Raw genomic sequence first — 10671 nt, forward strand, 5'->3', positions numbered from 1 at the left:
CCCACACTGAGCATCAGTGGCTGCATGGGGCTTGGCCCCTCACAGCTCTCCTGCCCCCTCCGTGGGCTCAGCTCCGTCCTTCTGTTCACTTCCACCCAAGCACCTGGAGTCTGCAAATCTCCACGGCTCCAAGTCTTCACAGGCTGCTCTTTGTATGAGAGAGGGTTAAAGAAAACCCAACATCTTGCTACAGATCATCCCTCCCTTCCACCCACTTCGGCGCTGGCAGTCTCACTCTGTTCTTTCATCCAAGTGGGCATCAGCACCAGCCCCACATTCAGAAGTGTCAAGAGGTGTTGATGCACACCGCATACGGCAGTCGGCTGCTTTTGCCCACCCCGGAGACTAAATGCCTCGCACCTCCGCTCGGCTGCTGGGACTTGGCTGGCTTTCAGATTTTAATTTTTAGAAGGACTTTGAATTTTTTCCAGCTTGCTCTCTGCTGCTTTTCACTGCTCGCTCAGTCAGGTACCTGGGCTGCTTTGTTCTCGGAAGCGCGCTGATAAATTAGCAGTCGCCAGCTATGGTGAGCGGCGCTTTTCTACGGTGTTTCACCCAATCTCGGCTCTTGTTTTAAGGCATGAGATGGATGGCAAAGGACAGCAATGCCTCAAAGTGCTAGATTAACAGGAGTCTCTGTCTAATTGCTCCTGCTATAGGTTTGGGGAGAGGAGGAGAAGTGCTGGAAAGCAGGGAAGGGAAAGGCAAGCCTTCACCCAAGGCAGTCAAAACCCTAATGCCGGGGGGCAGCATCAGCTGCATCGTCACGCCCCCAGCTGCCCAAGCGAGGTGGTCTCGTTCAGAAATCTGCCTGCTGCACGTTCCCCCAGAGCCCTGCAGCAACTTTTGGTCTCAAAAGACTTTTTGGTGTGGGTGAAAGTTTCTTCAGATATTTTTGGACTACTTTGAAAGTCCTTGAGCATCTTCTTGAGGTTTTCTAACCCTCTGGGGACGGGCCATCAGGGTGCGTGCTTATTGATGTCTCACAGACGTGACAGCAGCCCAGGAGGGATACTGGAGCTAGTTAGTGCCCGGCTTGGGACTGAGAGCTGTGTGCAGACCCAAAACGCAGCCAGGAGTGGTCAGTATATGGCCCAGGAAAGGGATCTGTGTTATTACAGGTATATAAGCTAGCTCATTTAAATCATCTCTAAGTCTTTGCTTCTTTGAGGCAGTGGCAGCACTTCAGGACCAGATCCATGACACACCGGTAGGATTCGGCTGCCTGAACACGGGTGTCTCATGTTCAGAGGGGTGAATGAAGGAGCACAGAGAGCACGGATCCTTGAGCTGGGCCAGCAGAGCTCGGTTTGCTCCCACACCCTGAGAGAAGGAGAATAACCCGTCTGCTTCTGGCTCTCCTGCCCTCCAAAGCTGGCCAGAAATGCCTGCCCCCAGCCCCAGACCTTCTTCTTCTCTTCGATGCATGCACCTTGCTCACCGGGGCTAAACGCCTGGTTTTGTTTCCAGAGGATGTTGGGAGTATATGGATATAGAGGGGTGGGCGGGGGGGATGTTTCTGGGGAAATATCCTTGAAAAGGAATACATCTGGGTGAAAAGGGGAGAAGCACAAACGGAGGGTGGGGTTTCTGAGTCGTTTGACTCCCTGTGGCACCATGAAGCTTCCCCCTTGGGCTTCTCCCCACCCCTCCAGAGGAAGGAGACCTCCTTTTCCCTTAACCTCACAGCAACTCGCATCCTCCAAAACCTACCCGTGGGCATACGTCTGCCTTTCCTTCAGCGGGGAAGTAAACCACCTCCCTCCTCCCCTCCAACCCCGCAGGCCTCGCCTTGGAACAGGACCCAGGCCTGGAGCAGGCCGCATCCCGCTGACCCCAGCCCCGCTCGCGCATGGCTGGCTTCCCCCCGGGGCCTCCCCCCTTGTGCACCATCAAGGTCTTTCTTCTCCGTAGCAAGGTTAGGCTCTATATGTCTTAACCATATGCCCCGAGTGAGGAATTCATTAGCATTCATTACGCATTCATAAGAAACAAATGGGCAGGGGAGTGGGAGGTATTGCAATTCGTCTCAGCTGCTCCTTCACACCCGGCCTGCTGGGGGGGGTGAGGCCCCCGCCAAGCGCCCGCGCTGGGCCCCCGCCAGCCCCTGCCGCCCCCCCGGCGGCCCTCGCCCGGCCGCCGCACGCCTTGCACGCGCGTTGCACGCCGTCGCCTGATTTACAAGTTCGCCGCCGCCTGCACGAGCTCCCCGTCGGTTCATTTAACTCTACAACATAAGCTGATTACAGAGGGAAATGGCTGGAGCATAAATCTGGCTTCTTTCTTTCCTTTTTTTTTTTTTTCCTGGCTTCTTTTTTTTTTTTTTCTCTCCCCCAACCCCAGTGTGACACCTCGCTCCCCTCCCCTGCCTCACGTCCCATTTGTTCCGCACGCGGCGAGGCCAAGGCAGGCGGCTACGGGCACCGGCGTCCTCTGGGTCCTGAGATCCCTGCAAGGAAAGGGGAAAAGGAAATCGGGATGGTTTTAAAGCTCAGCGAGGAAGGTTTGCTATTTCAGAGGCACGGGAAGCGAGTCAGCTCAGTCTTAGCTGTAATTAGTATCGGGGTGAGAGTCTGGGTCAAAATGAAGTCAGACAATCAGTGTTTTTAAGACATTGTCATAGGCTAAAGTCCTACGGCACGGGGCAGGAGAGCCCCTGGCCCAGCTCTTGGCTCCCCCTGGCACTAGAAAGCCCTGGCTTCAGAGGCACCAGCACTACAGCAATAGTAATTGTTGGCTGTTTTTTATTTGACCCCTTGAGAGCACATCTGGAGGACGCCGGCTGCAGGCAGGACAATGGCGATACGAGCTCTGCTTTGTGATACAGGAGGTCCAGGCCTGGGGCCAGCGTCCCCCCGGCAGGTGACCCTTAAAAGTGGTGGGGACCACCAGGGACAGGCCGTCTGGAGGGAGAGATGATGTCTAAAAATCTCCTGAAGAGACAGAAACACAATGTGCTTAGGATCTCTCTGGGATTTGGGGTCCAGGTGCTCTTGGGAGGAGGTTCTCAACCCCCCTAGTTTTTCAGCTTGTCATTTCGGAACAGCCTGGACCCATTTTGGTCTCCTTTGACAAAGCCCAGCCCCTGGAGCAGGAGCACGCTGCTAGCACTGCCACCTGCTATACTGTCATTTTTTTCCTTAAATCGATTGATAAGTCTAAAAAACCAACCCAGGGAAAATTTTATGTCTCATCTAAAATGTTCAGTGATAAATTCCTGGTGTCTTTGGCATCCGAGCATCATCTGGGACCCCTGCAAGGTGAAAGACAGCTCTTGGCTGGGGCCGTTTCCGCTCGTTGCTGTGCTGGTGTGAAGCCCAACTTGCCTCCTGGTGGAAGGTCTCATTACAGCAAGGAGCTATCAGAAAAAGCAGGGCACGAGCTGCAAACACCATCAGACAAGCCTGACGGGGTGAGGGGCGCCTGGCGTGGTGTTAAACCCGAGCCAAGAAGCCACTGCATGGCCCAGCAAACCCCTAAAACCAAAGCAAGCAAAATAAAAGAGCCCATGGCCCTGTGAACCTGTGCATGTCTGCTAAGGACTCCTCCAGGCAGTAAGTCGTGTGATGTAGGATGCCTCGTTATATTAGCAAAAATATCCCGATGGGTTTTTGTCCTGCAGAAGGAGGGCTGTAGCCAAGCACGCAGAGGAAGACTTCTTCCCTTGTCACCCAGATGTATTTCTTTTCAAGGGTATTTCCCCCAAAACATCCCCCCCACACCTGAGGAAGACTGTGCGTGCAGCTCAGGGCCCCGGTGGGTTACAGGGCCCTCCTGCGAAGCTCCAAGAGGTGTTCGAGTGGGTGAGAAGACCCAGGGCAGAGGTTTTCCTCACAGAACCGCTGCAGCATGGGCACAGCCATGTAGCATTCCCTGTTCCTGTCCCCCTGCCCTCCTCATTGGTGATTCCTCTCCGTTTTTCCTAATCACCTGCCTTGGCCACGGCTGCCCACGACAGAGGTGGGGAGCATTTGTGCTCCCCTTGAGCACTGGCGTCTTCCGACCTAGGAGCTGCCAATGAGGCAAGATCCTGGAGGGCTCCACAAGCACGGGTAGTGAGCAGAAATTCCAGGCTATGAAAATTCAGCCTAAGAAAAATTCAGCGTAGGAACAGCCGTATCCCAGACGCTCTTCCCTTGAAGTCAGGGCTTCTCTTGCTTGCCCTTCTTTTGCATAAAACAAACTTCATCTGTGGCCTGGAGGGAACGGGAAAGGGCTGGTGACTTCACAAACCTACAAACCTCCAAGCAGTGCTCAGCTCAGGAGCACCACTGCTACCCAAAAGGGCAGCGAGGCAGGGAGCAGGCGTCTCCTCTGCAACCAGCACAGCCACTCGCCAACCACACGTCGACTCCGAGCCGTGTGGCCCCCTCATTAGCAGGCTAACATCAAGGACTTCCATGCAGCAAAATTAACTATTTTTCGTAGGATGTTCAACAAAAGAAGAGATACTAATGAGGTTAGTTAAAGGGTGGCCCTCTTTCATTAGCTCTGCTGGGCTAAGTCTGCCAGTGAGGAACTATCAAGAAGATTGCTTTTTTTAATTACTCTGTTAATTGATATAAAACAAAAAGGACGCAGATTAGTTGCATGCAATTAGCAAATTAATTCTTGGCAATTACAGACTTAATAATGGAGTACTTTTGCTGCTGCGTGTTGGATTCCGTGGCCTATATTCATTGCCTGTATGAGCTGAATAATTTATTTTTTTATTTATTTTTGGAAAAGAACAAGAGTTAAATATAGGCATGCACATGTTTCTTTGGAATCCTCTCCATGGCACGACGGGGAAGGTAAGGTGCCTTTTTCACCTTTGGCACAGCGGTGCCTCGTAGCTTCTGTACCATCTTTTTAACACCAAAACCTAAGGGAGGGGAGGCAGCGCTGCCAGGCAGATGCCCTCCTGCCCAGCTCTGCCTCCTGTGCTCACCATTTCAGTGAGACAAGAAGTTAGGCACAAGTTTCCGTTTCTTTCCAAATGGGGCCGATGGGCAGGAATATTGGAAATCAGGTCCTTAGGGTCTAACCTCGATCTGGGCCTCTTCCCAGGCTGCAGCACTCTGGCAGAGCGAGCAAGCTGAAAAATACCCCAATTATCCTTGGAAAGTCACCATTTTGGGGTGGTCGCTATTAAGTGATTAAGCAGAATAATGACAAATTCCCTTTGTGATATAGAGCCATGAGATGGCAGCCAGGTGATGCTCTTCTCTTTCCTGGGCACTGCAGGAGGAGGAGGAGAAGGAGGAGGAGGAAGGAAGGCAGACAGCAGGACATCTGTCTGACCTGTCTGTTGTCCTCGGGTGGGCAGGATGGAGGGGTGCAGGCAGCGGTGTGTCCCCACAATCAGCACTGACACTGAATAAATCACTGTGTTTGACTCCAGAATGGGTAAATTTTAAGTTATTTAGCACTCAGATTGAGTGTCACCAGGATGACCGCTCTGCAAAACCACCAGTTGGGTTACGGCATTTGGGGAGAGAAGGAGAGATCCAGGCAGGTGGAAATTCTCCCTCTGAAATCAGATTCTGATCCTTTCTGGGTGTGCAACGTGGCAGAGCCCCTCTGCTCTGCAGTCGGGCCCCCAAACATGTCCCCTCGAGCAGCTGAGAGACCGTACTCTGCTGGAAAATTGCAGTGACTCCATACATGAAAATAGTATGGTGTGGACACTCCGTAAGGGACTGTCAGGCAGGCGAGATCATCCGCTGTGCCCGGCTCTCTGCTTCACGTGAGTTCTCGGTATTGACAGGGAGGAAGACACCTGCAAAGGGAACAGATCAGACTTGCTTTTAACGGACTCTTAAACAAGGAAATAATCCAACAGCCGATAATTAGATAGTTTTCTTGCAACTTTCCAAGCGCAGAGCTCATTTCCAAAGCCTCCTTTGGTTTCCCCACAAGCTGGGGCTTTGCACTGGGGTGAGGACCGTGGGGCTCCCCACGCCCAGTAGCACCCAGTAAGGTTGTCCTCTCTCCCCCATCCAGAGCAGGGCAAGGAGAGCTGGCTGAAATCTCTATTTTCCCCTCTGCAAGGAAATTTGGACCTGGGAGGCTGCTTGATGGAGGGTTTTGGAGAAGGGAAGGCAGTTTGCTGCATTGTGCTGTAATTTTGCCGTGTTTTCCCTTTCCTCCTCTCACTTGTCTCTAGTGCATGGCAAAGCCCAGCTAGTGTTTAGAATCTATTCCTTTCCATTTATAAAGCTTTTTGAGGGGAATTATTCCATGTAACTGTCCTCTTTTCACTCACGATTGCTTTCCTGCAAAAACATGTGCCTTGCTTTAAATTCTCTCTCTCTTTTTTTTTTTTTTTCAAATGAGACATCTTGTTTATTTTTTCCCCTGTCTTTTCTCCCCCCTTACTGCGGCTGCTTCTCCTGCTGGTGCTGCATTGCTGGTTGCCAGAGAAATGTTTTTCTTTCACTTTTATTGTAATTTATTGATTTTTTTTTTCCCCCTTATGGGCTCAGAACCTTTTGCTTCTACCAAGCGAGGCACTAGGCATTATCAGCCCTACCATATACAGTTTATCCATGCATTACATTAATGAGGGCATGTGCATGTCAAACGCAGTCAGTAAGACCATGAGAAAACCCGAACCATGAAGCAGAAACCAGCACCGTTGCCTGTCTGACCTCTCCCTCTCTTCCCACACATGCCGACTGCTTTTCTCCCTCCTCGGAGGGGTTCTGCAGCCCCAGCCCTGCCTGCCGCCCTCTCTGGGTGCTCAGGGTGGAAATGGGTGGAAATCTGCTGGGTTCACTCACTGCTTCCTCCCCCAAGGCTCTGGGGAGGAAAGCTGTGTGCATTCACTCTGAGCAGCCTTTTTTCCCAGAGTTTGCACCATCTCCTCTGTTTCTGATGTGCCTTGTCCCCAGAAAACACTCATGGGCCTTCAGAAGAACGTCAGTTATTATTTTGGGTGAGCTTCCATGGAACTGGAGGAATTCATTTCTTCCCCAGCCCTTCCTCAGCGTGCCATGGAGCTCTGCCCTCCTTTCCACTTCAGTTTCCACTCCCTTTTGCACAGGGCAATCCCCCCACACGAAGATCTCCGTGTGATGATCTGGGCAGGTACGATCTTCCCCCTTACAATCATTTCAGTCCTGATTATTGCATGTAAAGCTATCTCACAGGTGCCATTGGCTCCAGAGTTGCACGGGCCGAGCTCTTACACAATCCAGATTTTGGGGGACTGACTTCTGCTAAATCCATCCCCTAGTACCCATCTCTTCTGAACTGACTCGCAGCTTTTGGAGGCCTCTGTTTGGCCTCCAAAATGTAATGGCTAACTCATCTCAGCCTGCTTTTTTCCCGGTGTTCACTGAAATGAGAAATGCAAAGCTTGGTCAAAGGTTCCTATGGAGGGGTCGCCTCTCTGCCCAGGTCCCCCCTGCTGCCCGTCCCTGTCACCTCCGGTCTCTTGGCACAACGTCGGCGGTGGTGTTGGGGTTGTGTTGTATCTGTTCGTGCTAATGTTTAGGGCAAAACTCTTCCATGAGTAGGTTTTGACTTTTTAAGCTGAGAAAAGTATTTGTGGAGCAGAGGGGTGCTCCAGGCCTGGGTCTCCTTGGCACAGTCATAGTAACAATTACATACATACGTTGTTTTTTTCCGGACTTTTTTCTACACTGATTGCAGCAGGACTAAAGGAAAAAGCAAAAACAAACCAAAACAAAAGCCAATGTTCTAAGTATCATCATTTTTGTTCCAGTTTTTTTCCCCTACACAGACCTTCAGGGACAGAATTTACTAGTTCATCAAGACACACATTAGTCTTCATGAGTAGAGGTTCAAGAAGCTGTGTCGAATCCTCCAAGTTTTTCTTACACCTACGACCACATTTCGTCGATAAATTCATTATCTAGACAGTACACAGAACTAAAATTGGACCAGCAGCTGACAGCCTGGGGACTGAGCTGGGACTGCCGGAGCTGGCAGCATTTGCTAACGGACTTAAAGACAGACACCCTCCTCTGAACCGGGAGAGCCTGGCACGTTTTGTGGGGTCAGGCGAAACAGGACCAACCCCAAATGCTTCCCAAAGGGTTTCCTTTGAAACGGCAAGATGCCTTGGGTTCACGTGTCTGAAAGCTTGCACAGCTCAGGCTGTGTTGTTTGCTTTTTCACAGTCAATAGGCAATCGTACATGACAACAAAATATTGGATCTCGCCTGCAGCGCTGCGTAGCCTTTTTCTTTAATGTGCTGGCACCGAGAAAGAAACTTCCCCAAGTTGAGCGAATCGCTGCTGGTCAAACGAGAACCTCGCTGTAGCATGAAATGCGAAGTGGCACCTCGGGTACAGCTAATGGAGCCATCGCGGTCCTCAAAGTTACTTAAGGCACCGTAAACGGATGCGTTCCTTCGAGTTCAGCCTCCCAGGGACGTGTTTCATTGCTTGTCCCTTTGGGCTCGTTGTTAATCGTCGGGCACTGGGGCTGCAGGCACGTACGAGCACACTCGGAGGAAGCCCGGACAATGCATCACGTCAGGTGGGGCTAATGCTGAGCTCGTTGTGACCTTGAACACCGCAGATGTACACAGAGCAGGATCTCAGGGATCAGCTGGCAGGGCAAGGGTTCAGCTCAGGCCAGGCGCCGGAGCACTGCTGGAGCAGGATTGGTGCTGGTGAACCCCACACCGCTTCTTGGTGCGCGCGGGTGCGGCAGAACCAGCCGCCGCAGGGTGCAGGGGGACGAGGGAGGGGTAAGCCCAACGCAGGCAGCCTCTGCCCCCAGCCTGGTGCAGAGCTCGGCCCCAAGCCTGGCTTGGGCAGCCAGTGCTGAGGATGGAGTCCAGGCACAGTCCCAGAGTGAGATCCAGGCTGAGCCAGCAGCGGTGGGCTTGGGTTGGCTTCTTCAGAGCCCACCTGTGGAATAACGAGAAGGGTTTAATGGTGGAAATGAAGGCAGAAACATCACCACACTTTCAAGGTAATGAGTTAGGACCCCACCCCTGGAGCTAATTAAAACAGCGGAAGCCTTATTTTAGTAATAATCTAAATCTTAGATACCATAGCAAATGTGTGCCTATACATATTTATTATTATTATTATTATTATTATTATTGGTGTGTGTGGCTTTGCTTTTAAGTTCTGTGAGTGAGCAGGGAGGAGACGAGTGTGCGTGTTCCCCCGTGGTGGAAGAAGCTGCTCCCAGCTTTTTCCTTGACTGTGCAGATGGGGCAGTTCCTACAGGAGCCAGCACAATCCTGCTGTTCCCTAGGTACAGCCACCAGACATGGAGATAGCTCAGAGCTCTGGGTTTTTAGCCTGGTCCATGATGGGCAGATACTTTAAAAATAGTCATCAAACTAAGAGGAGAAGAATAAGTAGCTCATCTCTCTCGAGAAAGGGGTTGGCTCCCACTCCAGGTAGGTTGCTTCTAACCTCATCTGTGCTGCTCGTTCTCCCCAGCTGAGCCAGAGATTTCCTTTCCCGTATTTCTAAATGGATTGAGGAACCTCCTGAGGCACGTGTGAGGTGAAGATGTGTAAGAAAAACCTCAATTTAGTATTCTAATAAGAATTAGGTATCCAGATCTCTCAGACAGCTTTGCAAATATCAGCCTTGAGGCACGAAGGGATCTTCCCCTTAACTCAGGGGCACGGCACGCCCCGTGGATCAGGCACAGAAATGCTCCAGCATTCCCCGCTCCCAGAAAATTTTGGTTTTCTCCCTCCAAGGCTTTTCATTTTGTTTATGCCATGAAATATGGAGCTCTGAAAAAAATCGTGGTCCTTTAGAAAGCTGAAAAATACTGGCAGAAAGGTAGATGTTATGTGTCCTCCTAGGGGAAAGGAAGAGACCTTTCTCTGCTGGCTTTTTTTTTGGGGGGGGTGGAAGTATGCTCAAATACTGAGCACGGAAAGATGTGCACATGCAAACCCTCTAGCCTCCTCACATGTATTCACAAGGGGTTCAAATTAAACTCCAAATCGTGCTACTGTGATCTGTACAGATTAGAAGCGGACTTAGATTGCAATTAAGTCAAGGGAAGTCAAGAGCTTAGATAGCAATTATCATTTTTTCCTATTTGGAAGAACCAAATGGAAAAAAAAAAAAAGGAAAAGAAAATACATTATATCTGTGCATAAGCACTAATAAATTGTCATTAAACAGTTCCGTCCTTATTGTACAAAGGGAGATAAATATGAAATATTTGTATTTAGCAACACAATTTATAAAAGCTGCGCTATCTTGCCTTGGTGCTGTTGCACAATCAAATGCAGTTAGGGATTTTGCAGCCAACCATTTTTTTAATCACTGGAGCACTTCATTTTTAGTAAATCCAACCCTAATTTTTGTTATCCCCTGCTGGGCTTTACTTGGGGGAAAAAAAAAAAAAAAGTTTAATTTCATTGAGATCCCCTCAAAATCATCTCTGCTCTTAATGCCTTCCAGCCTTCTGCAGCCTGCCTGCCTGCTTTGCACGGAGCATACAGCAAGCAGTAATCAGCAGCTCTACCCGAGTCTTGCATTAAATGTCATCTTTGTGCCTTGAGATTTTTCTTGTGCTTCTGCAAAGTGTGTAACAGGATGCAGCCCACATAGGAACAGAGATGCAGCAGCAAAATAGCGTTCATTATCGGAGGGAAGTAGGTAAATGATAAGAGATGATTTAGAGATCCTGAATGTAAAATGTATGATCCAGACGCGCAGAAATGGACTGCT

This window comes from Cygnus atratus, chromosome 16 (assembly GCF_013377495.2).
Source record: "Cygnus atratus isolate AKBS03 ecotype Queensland, Australia chromosome 16, CAtr_DNAZoo_HiC_assembly, whole genome shotgun sequence".
NCBI classification, from domain to species: Eukaryota; Metazoa; Chordata; class Aves; order Anseriformes; family Anatidae; genus Cygnus; species Cygnus atratus.